This window comes from Typopeltis vanoorti, chromosome 25, assembly GCF_054136105.1.
Source record: "Typopeltis vanoorti isolate ZY-2024b chromosome 25, IOZ_Tvanoo_1.0, whole genome shotgun sequence".
Taxonomy (NCBI): Eukaryota; Metazoa; Arthropoda; class Arachnida; order Uropygi; family Thelyphonidae; genus Typopeltis; species Typopeltis vanoorti.
This window is the reverse complement of record NC_143573.1, coordinates 6,635,677-6,649,956: the sequence shown is the minus strand read 5'-3', so window position 1 is coordinate 6,649,956 and position 14,280 is coordinate 6,635,677. Positions and strand designations below refer to the sequence as shown.

Below are 14,280 nucleotides of genomic sequence, written 5' to 3'. Positions count from 1 at the left end.
TAGCCCAGGAAAATAAAAATTAGCATAAAATGAAGTTGAACAGTTGTTTTGTTAGCATCATAAGAGCTATAAAGTAAGTGGAAAACTTCATGAATGCATTCCTATTGATAGTCATGTTCAACATGTGCCTCACTTTACCTTATCCTGAGTTACTTGTAAAGTTATTTTACCTTCACAAGTGTAATGCACCAGCCACTCTTCATGAGTTTAGAACCCACCAGAACTTGCATAAAGGTCCTCTGTCAGCTAACAAAGTTAGATTGATGATTGGGAAGTTTGAAGAAACAGCATCTTTGGAAGTTCAACCTACAAGAGGACAGAAACCAGTGCCACCGCACTGAAGTGGTAATTGAAGAAGTTGCCATTGTAATTGTTGACAAATCATATGTATATATACATATGACCTGCCTGTGGAGTAGAATGGCAACTGGATATGCTTTATTCCACAGTATTAAAGTCATTACATTTTATCCATACAAGATCAGCTGCTACATTATTATGACAAGCAACTTACATTTGTTCTGACATTTCTGGTCAGACTGGAAGTCAACGATGCATGGCCTTTGGAAATTCTCGGGGCAATAATTTATCTGAACAGAACTGTAAACATCCAAACTGTTGAATTTAGACTTCTAAATCATCCCATGCACTCTCATTACATTCATCAAAAATTGTTTGGTGTGGCTTCACGACAGATTTTATAATAGGGGTCATTCTTTTTGGAGATTATCACCCCAACTGGACCAGTAACTTGTTCTATTAATATGCTAAATAGCTTAGTCATTCCACAACTGCATCAATGACAAAATCTGGATGAGACCATTTTTATGCAAGATGGAGCACCTCCCCACATTGCTTGACCAGTACAGCAGCTTCTACATTTCTGGTTGTGTGTTACCTTAAGGGCAACATCTATTGTGAAAGTGTCTTTTCATGGGAATGGTGGCCACAATGAACCAGGTTCTCTTTTGCACGGGTAAACTCAATGTGCTCGAGTTGTGCAACAGGTTTGTGACAACACTTACACTTCACCAACTGTAATTACTGTTACATTGATATTAAATGTTTTATTGTTGTTATAATAAATACAACACATAAAAGTAAGTTTTCATTTCAGTTTAGTCTTTTTATTCATTTGTGTGTCCATTTTAACACTTATATATATTGTACAGTGCCATACATTTTATATTACAGTCCCCCCATCGGTTGACTTTTCAAAAAACAGAATCCTTTCCCATATCTTGATTAGTCTCCCCTACCAAACTGAGTGACATTCTGGTTGTTAGATTGAGCTCTGAATAGGGGAAGTTTAATATGGCCACTCTATATATGAATTTGTGCCAGTTCACCTATTTACATCATTTAGTAATTTAAATGTACCAACTAATTACAGGATTCACCTAATTTGCAGGCCTGGTTGACCAAGTAATTAGTGTACCAATTCTCTAACCAACAAGCTGCAGATTCAAATCCTACTGTAGATATGGATATTTGTGACTGTCTTTAGGTGAGACATGAATTTCACAGGCTGGTGATAGGCCAGGGCCTACTTATAGGAAGCTTGAAGTTCCATGTTTGGTTTCTGGACCAGGATTTCCAGGTTACATAAAAAAATAAACATGTATATATAATTAATAAAAGTAACAGCTTCACATAACCTATCATGGGGTGAGCAACATAAAAACATTTCTAATACATTCTGAAACAAACACATTACATTCTTCCTCCCCATGCACGTTTGGTTTCAAATTGAAATGGATGCCATGATTTTTGTAACATGCCTACACATGCAACAAGGATGTACAAGACAAATTGTTCCTGAATGATGTGAATGTATTAATAATACCTTATTTTCTGGAACAGTGACATAACATACTGAAGAACAAGTTCATAAATAATCCTAGTATCAAAGATATATTCTAGTTTCAGCAAGATGCACACCTCTTTTTTGCCATCTCAGTTCAAAAATAGTGTGAAGAAAAGAGAATGAACAGGGGGCAGATGAAATAAAACACGAGAAAGAAATTAGTTCATATTGTTCAAAACTTCAGATGTTGACCCATAGCTGCTCATGTTTTTTGGTCTGAAGAGGCAGCAGTAAGTTCAACAAAACAGTGCCAGTGAAAAATACTTAAAAATAAATTTATACAGTAGTTAGCACATCTCGCCTGTACATCTGCTGTCTTGACTAGAAAAGGATAACCAAGCTTTTCAGAGGCTGAGAAGGCTATGAAATGAATGTAATGCATTTCTCAGCATCTGTAAAAGAAGAAAAATCTGATCTTGACTAGGGATCTAAGTAATATCAAAGCCAAGGGGAAGTAAAGTGAAATCGTCATTGTAAGAAAGAAGACAAGATTATGTTGAGTCTGTAGTGATGATGTTTGTTAAATAAAGATCAATGGAATGTACTGTCATCAGCAAAACAGCAGTTAAGAATAGAGGTTAGTGGAAGATAGTTACTTATGTACAGAAGGAAGAAAGTATGTGAAAGTACAGTCCTGGGATATTCTGAAGAGAGGAAACCACACACAACAACAGTGAGAAACCTGAAGAAACATGCAATCCAAATGGCAAAGGTGGAAGGCAGAGCCATAAGAACAATAAATGAAAGATCCAATCAAATTTCTTAAACCTTTGCGTCTTGTGCATTGTCCAGTTAGTGAAGTTGGCTAATGACCTTTTTTATTATTTTCATGATGACTGAAGTGAGGACAATGGAACAATAGTTTGATGGTCAATTTTATTTAATTATTATTTTTTGAATGGGCGATTGTAAGGTAGCTATCACATGATATGGAAGAGCACAAAGGATGGACGGAAGCATCAAGATCAGAAGACACGTTAGTGTCCAAATCTTTGATTAAAGCTTCTGATTTCTTTGATATAATGAGATGTGATTCATCTTGATTTTTTCAGGAATTGTAGCAGAATAATGCCAGGAAGTAGAATTACACACATTTGCATGATGCTACTATAATATAATTTGAGTGTGGGAGTGGTAGAAGCTTGGCAGAGCAGATGTATCCAATAGCTTTGGTAGGGATCAGATGGCTCAACTGCTGCTTTGAGCAGGGGCAAGTTTTTGGTGTTTGATCAAAGTCTAATTTGGATTTATTTTTGAAGTTCTTGTGAGATGCAGTATAAGGAACTGCTAATAGATTAAACTTGAAATTTGCAACACAGCTATCAGTATTTAAAGGATGACATAAAACACAATGTAAGCAGTTGTTTTGATTCATGGTTTTAAAGGAACATTTTGTTTTCATCTCTCTCTTGTAACAGTGGCTAGTTTGGGATTAGAGAAATTCTTGAAGTTGTCAAACAATTAAAACCAAAATTTTGCTGAATCAAAATTCTGCATTTTTATATTGTGCTATGTTTGGAGATTAACCTATGTTCATTTTCTGCCACATCTTAAGTCACTTGTGATAAGATGAATTGGGGCAGCAGTCTTAAACTACAACCTACACTTAAGCTGTAAATCAGCAATTGGAATTTAAAGATATGCAGGAAGACAGACCGATAAAGGTGTCACATTTTCTTCACATGAATTGAACCAAACCTGATATAATTACAGATATTAAACCATCTCTGCTTCATGCAGATGATGCTATATTCATAAATAAATCTGGTACAAGTTTCCCATACTCTAGTAGAAGACCAAACAGAATAGCTGCTGTTGACAAACTTGGTATGAAAATCACAGTGACAACTTATGGCAAGAGGAACATGGAAAACATGAATTGCATTTTTGATTGAGAACATATAGAACAAGTAAACATTTCAGTTATTTAGACAATTTTTAGTAAACATGGAAACCTAACAGAATAAGCAAAGTTGGTATAGGGTGGAGAGCCAAGTGAATAAATTAATATGGAATAAGAGAGAAACTGTATAATGTTAGTTTAGTAGTTTGGCAGAACAGTTTTGAAACCAGCATTACCAGTGTTGAAATTGATTTTAATTATGGATTCAAAAGTTGGGTTTTGGAAATAGCAGTTAATTGAAGATTAGAGGAAACAGGTATGGGAGTTCTAAAGGAAATTAAGGGAGTGAATAAATGCATTTATCATTTAATCATGTAGTAGTGTACTTTAAATGAAAACATCACTGGCATTTAAAAATGCTCAAACAGAGTTAATCTAAAGTAATAGTCAAAAAAAGGGATAAAGGTTGAAAGGTCTCCAATGCCAGAATAAAGATCACAATCTAGGTGAAATGACAATTAGTAGTATTCCAGATGAAATCATGAATAACTAATTTGGAAGGAAACATAGAAATAAGCTAATAAGGCCAATCTAATACATAGTGCTATCAATGTCCAGTATATCTACCCTTTAGGATGCCTAACAAGAAACAATTGTTCATTTGTGTGTGATGTGTGTAAGGTATGGGAATAAGTTAAATCTGTTTTTATGTAATTAAATATGATATTATGGCCTATTTCTGATTATGGAGAAAAGAAGACCATCTTTTTTTCTATTATGTAGATAGAGCAAAAGTTACAAAGAAATTAAAAAGGAAAAAATTAATACAAACCAATAGTTTTTTTTTTTTTTTTGTCAAGTAAAAGGTGCCGTACAACTATAAAGAAAATACACAACTACATTAATCATTTATTTGCCTAAGGATCTTGGGTATTATTCTAGGTCACACACTACCACCCAACCATGCTGGCCTGGTGGTTAGCATGTCCGCTCTCCGGCCAAGAGACTGCAAGTTTGAATCCTGCCATGGATGTTTGTGATTGCCCTACAAAACTCTGCATGGAAAGGGAATCTGCAACCCTACCACTTAGTCTAGTAGAAGACCACTCCCAAAACCATGTGAGGTATGGGAGTGACCAAAGTGAATTTTTTTCTTCTTTTTTTTTTCCACACTACTACAGACAGGCTTTTCATACTAAAGTGTGAAACTAACAATGTGTTTGGAACATTGTCTGAAGGTACATGTGGAGAGAAATTGCATATCTATATAACATTTACAATAGACATGACACTTCCTTCTGCAACCACAAACTGGCCCCTCTGATCACATGATGGGTCTATTAGTCAAAAAAATTTGGGTAGGTATTAAATGTGAATTTTAATCATTCATATAATCACTATGTAAGCCCAACTAATTTTCATTTTCGTTCACAAATTAAATTAACTTTTACAGATAACATGCTCTGTAGGATATTTGCAAATAGCTAGTTCTAATGCATACACATTTCGAAGATGAAAAACAGAACTCAGCATAATGTCTAGCCAAGAACGTGTAAGCACAGTTAATCAACAGTGGTATGGTCACTGTTTATTACTCTTAAGCAGAGCAGGAGAGGAAAGGTTAGCAAAATAGGTGTTTGTTACCAAGATCTAGGTGGATTGATGAAGCCAGAAGCACATTCCAAAATATAAAACCACAATACTGGATTCTTGACAAATATGACTAATTTGGAGGAAAACCTGACAGGAAGTTAGTAATAATATAAATCGAATCAAGTAGTGTTATCACAGTATCCTCGAGAGTACCCATCAGGAATCTGAATTACCTATAGCTTACATCAGTATATTCATGCAGAATGATATCATGTAAAAAAGAATAAGCTGTTGTCAATGTTATCACTTATGAACTTATTTTTTTTTATTTTCAGAAGTACTGTATCATTATCTTAGTTAAACATACTTTGTTTTATTATACAGAAATAAATTAACAAAAACATAGGAATGCATGTGCCAGATTGAAGAAAAAAAAAACAGGTTGTCTACAATAGTTAAATACTTAAATATGATATGACCTCATCTCATGCAATAGATATACTCTTGCAAACTATTATAGTATGCAAGAGTATAACAACTCATTAAAGAGCATTATAATGAGACTGAGGAGGAAACCTCTATGCATCTTACAAGGAATGCTGAGAAATGACTAGGGCTACTGACCCAGTGTCCATTTCTTATTTTCCTGTGGTGCACTATGTTAGCAGATATCCACTTGGATCCTGAAAGAAAACAAGGATGGAACAACACCTTGGAACATAAGACTAAACTGTATTTGAGCAAACAGAGAAAAACTAATTGGCTTAATTTGCAATCCTTCAAAAATAATCTTTTCTTTTGTGTTTACACAATGGCCTACCACTCTCCCAATTAATGCTATGATATGGCAGCTAATCCTATCTGCATAACTGGCTGTTTCGCAAGATGATAAACCAGAGTATTCAGGAGCAATAAAGCTCTTATGATTCTCATCCTATAACAAGATTTAAATCCAAGTCTTTCCAACCAGAGGACATCAATCTTACAGAATGAACCATGGAGGCTCTCCAAATCATATGTACTAAAATCAGAACAAAGGAAACTCAAGGAACAGGAGGCAAGATTCAAGTGGTGCATTTGGACTAAATGAAGGCATCAGAAAAATAGAAGAATTCTCAGTCACTACAGGAGTGATGACAAAGAAATATTTGTTGTGGGGAAAAAAAAAAAAAAAAATAGAACAACATTCTGCATGATTTTTACTCTGATCACTAGACACTAGTCATTGCTATCATATGCATAAAATCAAAATATCAAAATAAATTTTTGATTTTATCAAGATAAAATATGGCTATAAATAATGTTCCATTGCAGCAAGCTATGTAGAAAGCATAAGTGCACAACATTAATCAGGTTACTATGAAGCCAAGTTAACTGAGTAGTGCAAAGCCAAAGAGCCTAACATGCTAACAGGAAAACGAGAATAAATTAAAAATTATATTTTATGTTCTAGGACTTAGGAATCAGTTATTCACAATAAAAGAAATTTTTATCGCTCAAATGAGTGCACATATTGCACCACTATAAATTGAACCTATTTATTTTCTTGAAAAATGCAATCCCCACCCACAGAAGGCTCTAAACCTACCATACACTTACAACACATATTTGCTATGGTTAGATAAATAAGTTTCCTTAATCTAGAGACCAAACAATACTTTCAAGCAACTTCAGGCTTCCTTAAACAGGGTGACAATCTCACACCAGACAACAAAAATTATTTACCACTTACACAAATGTTCATGCCACTGTGAAATAGGAATCCACAGCCTGATGGTTGGAGGGTGACAACATTATCTAACATGGATAACCAAAGATAAGTCAACCAAAGTATTCAAATATAGCTAATATGAAAGCAACAGCAATGTCAGTCAAAGCTTAAGATAATATTTTATATCATAATGAACATATCATAAAGCTTCAATTCATGGTGACTATTTTTTGTGTACTTTGAGCCAGTCATGTGTTAAGTTTAGACATAAAAGAAGTAAAAACGATGTCAATTTATTTTTAATTTTGTGTGAGCCAAAGCCAAAATTCCGAACAGGGAGATAAGAACATGATATCCCATAGCAAACAGCATCACTTTGTGAAAGGTAAGTCATTCCATTGATTTTTTATAATCATGACACAGTTTGAGATGAATGAAGGAATGGCTTCATTATGATACTGTTGGATTTTGCAAGGGCACTGACAGGATATCACAGAGAACACTGTTACACAAACTGGTGGATATAGATAAAAGAGTGATTGATGGACAGATACCAAAAAATAGTGCAATTAGAAGCAGAATTTAGAAGGCAGATGACCTCCAGGGCAGGGTTGTGACTAGACCACTGGCATTTAATTTGCATTATATATATATATAAAAAAAGGGAAATATTCAGTTATTTCTGGATGGTGATGTAAAATTGGGTAGAATTATAGTTAAGGTAATGCAGAGAACTTGCAAAATGATTTAAACAGGCTGAAAGCATAGGAAAGACTGGGTGCGAGATTAAAATGTGGAAAAGTGTAAAATTATGTATTTTGAGACGAAAAGATCATAAGCCATGTACTATACTGATGGAATCAAGGATTTGGGATGCTAAGGATACAGAGCTGAAGTTCAGAGGCATAAAAGTAGCCAAAGTAACTACTCGTAGTTGATTACATGGTTATTGAGAAACACACCAACAAGTAGAGGCAAGGAAATTATCATGGGTCTGGTTGGACAGGTTTCTTGGGAATGAGAAGTGATAAAGAGGATTCAGAAGTAAATGACCAAAGAATGGCATGTGGTTAGACTGAGGATTTGTGGATTGCTCAAGTTGATTGAAAAAAAAAAAAAAAAAAAAAAAGATATGACTGGAGTATGTAAGTTACTAAAAGTTTCACAGGAGGAGACAAAACAACGGATCATTCCTAGATATTGAATAAGAGTGTGGCAAATGGGTGGAATAGTTGACAATCTGTTGTGAGTGAAAACCTTCCACAATGAATCTTCTGATTCCATGAAGATATGTGCTGTACAATAATAATATAATACAGATAACAGTAAAAGAAAAATTTATTGTACAATGAAACCTATGGAAAATTCATGACTAAACAAACACACATAATAACCACAGTAATAAGTTTTAATAAGTAACTATTTCATCCAAGTATCAAAGGACATCGTCAGTACAGTTAATTCAAACAATACTAGGAATAATTGCACATGATTACAATGAAATCCCAATATGCGTGCAGTAGTGTGTTATAAAATTAAATGAATATATCTGGAGGAAAAAAAAAAAAAAAGATTACATTAAAATAAGATAACATATATAAAAATAAAATAATTTTTTAATTAATTGTCATACACAATTTTGTATGACAATTTCCCATACTTTAGGAATAGCAAGAATGTCATTACAATTTAGATTTTGTCTGTGAAGTAGGGCTTCAGCACTTTCTTTATATAAAGGTTCATGTTTATATAAAGATCTATGTAGAAGTTTGGTCTTTTCCAATTGATCCTATGGTTTGGGTTTTCAACTCCGTTTTGGCAAGGCCAGATTTCTTCAGTTTGATAAGACAAGTATGGTCTTGATGTTCCGAAATGTACTTATGTACAGATCTACTTGTCTGTCCATAGTAAGACAATTTACAGGAGCATGGAACAAGAACAAGCCCGTAGGATTCACACACCCTATGTCAAAGGCACCTCTGAACGTCTTTCAAAAATTATGAAGAAATACAAACTTGCTACTACCTACAAACCAATCAACCAGATCTATAACTTGTTACCTTCTCCTAAAGACAAACTCTCACCTCTGCTGCTACCTGGCATGCACAAGGTTCCATGCTCCTGTAAATTGTCTCGAATGGACAGACAGCTAGATCTGTTCATAAATGCATTTCGGAACATCAAGACCATATCTGTCTTATCAAACTGAAGAAACCTGGCCTCGCACAACATGGAGTTGAAAACCCAAAACATAGGATCCATTGGAAAAATACCAAATTTCTACATAGATCTTTATATAAACATGAACGTTTATATAAAGAAAGTGCTGAAGCCCCATTTAACAGACCAAATCTAAACTGTAATGACGTTCTTGCTATTCCTAAAGTATGGGAAATTGTCATACAAAATTATGTAAAATAATATTTTTTATACATGTTATCTCATTTTAATGTAATCTATTTTTTTCACTCTCCAGATATATTTTCATTTAATTTTATGACATGCTACTGCATGCATATTGGGATTCCATTGTAATCATGCACCCTAACTGTATGTTATTCCTAGTATTGTTTGAATTAACTGTAATGATGATGGCCTTTGATACTTAGGATGAAATATTTACTTATTAAAACTTATTACTGTTGTTATTGAGTGTGTTTGTTTAGTCTAAAAGAAAAAGTTTTATACCTAAGATATGTAAACATATTCTGAGCGAGTAATCATTCAGAATTATGCATGAGCAATGTTTTACTTATTTCACTGGAGAACACTTTATAAAATATGACCTCTAATAAATTTTTGCAAGGAAATGTAAAATCTGTTGCAACCAGTGCAGTCGCGTGCCCATTTAGGTTTGGTGTGCTCTCTTATGCAACCCACACTACAAAATTTATGCCAATTTGACTGTATGATTGCATTTTTATCAATGTATGAAAGTTTTAAGTCTACAGCATATCAGTGCTCATCTTAATTGGCCCAATGCAATTAATTGTAAAAAAATCTGTGCAGAGTGGAGAACAATGCATTTGTTTTAAGATACAGTATATTAGAAAACAATAATGAAGGAGAATGCTATATTTGGTTGGTATATTTGAATTACTCAAAAGGTGTAAAATTCAGAAGAGGAGGACGAGGCTTACATCCTTTGACTACAATACTGTTTCTCATTGTAAATATGACAGAAAAGTTATAAACAGCAACTCATGACAAATGAAGTTCAATTGGACTGGTTGACACAACCAATCACAGCCTCTAGGTACTATTGTCTCAGAGTTCACCCTGCCTCACCTTCTAAGCAGTTTAAAAATTACTAGAATGCTAAGAATTTGATCCAACACGCCATGTGTACATCTTTTCAAAGGGCTTAAAGGTGTACATATTTTGAATGCACACATGGGCTATTAACATGAATGTGATGCAATGTTTACGTGTTGAAAAGTATACTCATGATTAGTAAACATAAACACTATTAGATATTGTGCTTATATTTAGTTATCACGTGACGTCTGGAAACAATTAGGGCAATCTTCAACGGGAATAAAGGCAAAAATATAATATCGATGATACTGCTATTTGGTGGATGAGCACCACACACCTAGCACATCCTGAATATTTGCCCCTGGTTGCAACATTTGTATAAAATTATACAAGACTTAACATGTTACTATGTTTTTATAGCAACTTCTTAATGATAAAACACATCTTTAATGACTGAAGGCATTAATGTGTGTTCCACGGGCATTCTTTGGAGTGAACAGTTATTTTGATTCTGCAAGTATCCTTAAAATTGTTATAAAATAAAGAGATGCATCAACATGCTCTAAATAAGTGATATGGGGGGGGGGGGAATGGAAATTATCTAACAACTGCAGAAAACCTGTGGATTTTATCCAAAGTCTGGGTAAAGTCTTCCAAAACTGAAACAGCTGTTCAGGTTTTAGTAAATATTTCAAATTTCACCAAAATCCAGACTGTTTCTATTTGTACACAGATAGACATTAAATTGATAAATTTAGAATAAGATTACGTTAACAAATTTTAACAGATCTATCATCAATTTTGAATACCAGCATCTTCACCTGGGATAATTCAATGATATGGACAAACTTTGAATTGTCCATTTGAAACAAAAAAAAAAAAAAAAAAAAAAAAAAAAAAAAAAAAAAAAAAAAAAAATGAAACTAATCAACTTCCTATGAGGATAAAATTTATATCTTCAGTTAGAACAGATGGGTAGAATCACAAGTGCTTACGCATTATGCAAAATGCACCTAAATGATCTGCAAAGTATCTCACATACTAGAAAAGCGAAAAGTCTTGAAATACCTTGATAAATTTTTTGTATTTATATATACTCATATTAAAGATGAAAAAGGGCTGTCCATAAACCAGTGAAAGTAAAGGAAATCGAGGAATTAATCATGCACTGTGGCAATAGTGGAGGTAAGGCCATTAACGCAGTTATTATATACATTCCAATGAACCACAGACTGAATTTTAATTATGGATAATAAAATAAATGCTAATGCTTACTAATTACTAAACATTTAGAACTTTTATAGTAAAATAAAATACATGACTTTAATATTTGCTCCAAACATATGAATGCATGAAACAGAAGTTTTCTGTTGAATGATGTTTCACAATTTGAAAGTGGGTACTAAAAAAAAAAAAAAAGGAAAAAAAAAATGTAATCCTTAAACTTGTCGTAAACATTCCAATAAAAAAAAACTTTAGAAAGTCAGATTTCTCATTAATTTTGCTTAGATATTAATTTCCGCATGTTTTAGATTACTATTTAATTTAGTCTTTTTAAACAGTTTTGTTTTCTTTTTTTTTTTTCCCTTCCCAAATCCACCCACCTCTTAAGATTAGTATTGTGACTGTGCACTATCATACCACTTTGTTAGAATTTCCTGATTGCAATTAAACATTAATATTTATAGATCAGGTCAACAGAAACAGTAAAAGTTGCTTTATGAACTCTGAGAATTCAGAATTCTTCATGTAAATCCTGGAGACTAGCTAGTAATGCCTTACAATTCACAACTTCTTAAGTTGTGAATGTTTCCAGCAAGGTCAATCAAGTTAGAGTAGAGGATACTTACTGCAATTGAACATAGATAAAGGAGAATATTTTTAATACTCATTTTCAAAATGCACAATGCAAGATTATGCAATAATAATAAATGGATGGCTGAATGAATAGATGGATGTCATAGCTAGTACTGTGAAGGTACTTGATTAAACAAGCAAATTACTTTGAGGAAGCAATTTCAAATGAAAAAAGAAACAATAAATAAAAATATTATGAAAATATCCTAAACATCAGGTCTATTTCTCTGATTCATCTTGATAAGCAATTTTATATGCCAAGCACCAGGCTTTGCCAATTATTTTCATTATAAGACAATGTCAATATACGATGGTCATCAAATTTATTAGCATCTAATTCTGCATCAATAATCCTTATCTCTCTTACACTGAATCAGTGATAATAAACCAACAATCTTAGAAAGCATGTTTAAGCATCAAAACAATCATCCATCTTGCTAAACACAAGATGATTCTAACAAAGTGGTAAGATAGCGTAGGTGAATTTTATGTTGCTGCAGCTTGTAGCATATCAACTGTCTTCCATATCTTTCCAGGTGAACTTACCTGTGAAAAGCCATTACTCCTCATTATATGCTTGTATTAAAAAATATTCTATCCGTTGTTAACTATCCTGCAGATGATAGCACACAAAAAATAGTTTTTACTATCATCCAACCTTCTGGACACCCACATTATTTTCAAATGTTAGGAAAAATTAATTTCAAAGTAATAATTAATTATCCAAAGCACTTATTACCATGTTATAAACTAAGAGAAAGACTTCACTTAACTACTTAACAAAAAAGTAATAAGGTAGCTAAATCCCAAGATAGGGTGCAACATTTTGATTATAAGCATTAGCTGCTTTAGTTGAGAGAAACTGAACTTGTACAAAGTTCAGTTAATATATTGGTAGATTATGGATAACAACGAAGCGTTATCTATAATTTCTACGTAAGTAAACAGATGATGCAATGGTAATATGTGCTTATAAAAATAAGTGATTTAGAGTTAGGGATGGAAACAACTGTTCCCTTAAGTTATATAATACTTATATATTCTCTAGAAAAATAAATAAGATTTTTTTTTCCAAAGAAAAATAAATTTTGAATTAAGTGAGCCATTATTTATTGGGAAGGGAAATCCTTCATAGTCATACCTCGACTTTGATAATGTACAGTGTCCAGAAAGAAATGCAGCATCTGTTCTGCATTTGAAGACAGTTTACTATTATAAGCTAAATAAGGAGCAATGGTTTAAATATCTGCTGCTAGCAGAACTGGTAGAAGACTCAGGGGGTGATTGTTTCCCCTGAGCTGCTAGTGTAGCATAACTGGAAGACTGCAGAGAAGCCCAGCACACAGCCGAGATGACTGAAGAAGCTCAGTGGCTCGATGCTAACACAACGCGGCGTGATATAGACGAGGTGAAGTCTATGAAGAAAAACTAGAAGGATGCCGCTGCCTGGCTGCCGCTGATCATGACTAGCTGTTCAATGATTTTTGCGGAGTCAACACAAACAGGCGGACGCAACTAGCCATGTTTTACATGAGTGAAGTTCTAGCCTAAAAGATATGGTGGAAAAAATTATTACAAAGCCTTCTAACGAACTGGCAGCAAAGAGCAATAAAATTAAATAAGATTATAAAACTAAAATTCTACAAGTATTATAAACTGAAAACAAACTAAAGAATGCAAAGCAAATTACCTCTAAACCTATCAGCTTTAAATAAGGTACAATCAATTTTTTCCCTCCCTCCGAGCCTAATATGCACTAATGAGATTTTTACACTGTCATCCAGCTTAGAGAGAACACCTTTGGTTACCAAATAAATTAATGGGAGTATAAATTTAGTAATCAAAGGTCTGGTTTAGAGGCACAGAAATAAATTAAAAATTAAATAAATAAAAGACATGTTTTTCTTATATTAAATATTAATGAGCGCACCTATATAAATATTTAATTCTAAGGTCTGACGAAATTAACTTCTAACAGCCAGCACATCTCAACTACCATAAATACTTTATGGGGGAGATATTCCACCCTTCATAATTTTTTAAACTGCACAATTCTGCTTCTAAGAATGGTACGAAATGCTTCAAAATGAGTAACTAGTTTAATAAAATATAAAACACTACTTTGCATAACAATCAGCATTGTTATAACTT

At 33.4% G+C, this 14,280-nt stretch overlaps 1 protein-coding gene across 3 annotated transcripts in view; it reads right to left on the bottom strand.

Moving 5' to 3' along the window:
* LOC150092511 (serine/arginine-rich splicing factor 7-like) overlaps positions 1-14,280 on the bottom strand; it is a 74,427-nt gene that overhangs the window by 13,232 nt on the left and 46,915 nt on the right. The gene's annotated exons all lie outside the window — the stretch shown is intronic.